We start from the raw sequence: 814 nt of genomic DNA, 5'->3' as shown, positions 1-814 counted from the left end.
TCAGCCCCGCCCTTCCCCGGCCACAAACCCAGCGTCCCTGGAGCCTGCCTTCCAGCCCTCTGGGTCCCCTCACCATCTGGGGACCAGTGCCATCAGCTCTTCGTTCACCTGTTGGCCATGGGACTGTGGGTTCCCGTGAGCACCCAGGGGCCCCGGCCTGCCACCCCCTGGGGGCTCCCTGGGCTCAGATGACTAATAAATACCGAGGGCCTGGCGAGGAGCCCCTGTTTAGGACTATCACAAGAACCCCAAGACCCAGATCTTCCTCATCCCCTTTCCTTCGAAGATGGCCAGGTCTGTGGCTCGGAATGGGGTGGCCTCGTAATTTGCATCTATCAAGACCTGGGAGAGGCGAACAGTGTGGTGTCCCGGCCCAGTGGGCGGCCCACGAGTTGTGGGGCTGGCAGAAAGGTCTGGGATCCTCTCCCAGCTCAAACACGGGACAGGCCTGCCGTCAGCCCTCCCGCTCCCCAGGGCCTGGCCCACCGAGGGCAGCTGGAGCAGGGGCGGAGGAGGGAGGCATCCTCGCACCCCGGGCTCCCTCCCACCCGTCTGTCCCTGGCCGGGTCCTCAGCCCCCAGCTGGGGCCCGGATGGGGGTGAGTGAGGGGATGGGCCCCTCTGTCCTCTCCCAGTCCGGGTAACCTGAGCCAACCTCATGTCCCTCCCAGAACAGCTGACAGGCTGTGTCCGACAGCTGGTGGGGCCGCCGGCTGGCCTGCTGGGTGGGAGTGTGGCTTTTACATGAGACCCTGCGCTCAGCCCCAGCCCGGGAGCTGCTGTGCCACCCTGTCACCGCTCGGAGCTCTGACACC

This window comes from Condylura cristata, unplaced genomic scaffold, assembly GCF_000260355.1.
Source record: "Condylura cristata isolate star-nosed mole 26May11 unplaced genomic scaffold, ConCri1.0 scaffold00002, whole genome shotgun sequence".
Classification (NCBI taxonomy): Eukaryota; Metazoa; Chordata; class Mammalia; order Eulipotyphla; family Talpidae; genus Condylura; species Condylura cristata.
The sequence above is the reverse complement of the archived record's forward strand: the minus strand, read 5'-3'. Positions refer to the sequence as shown.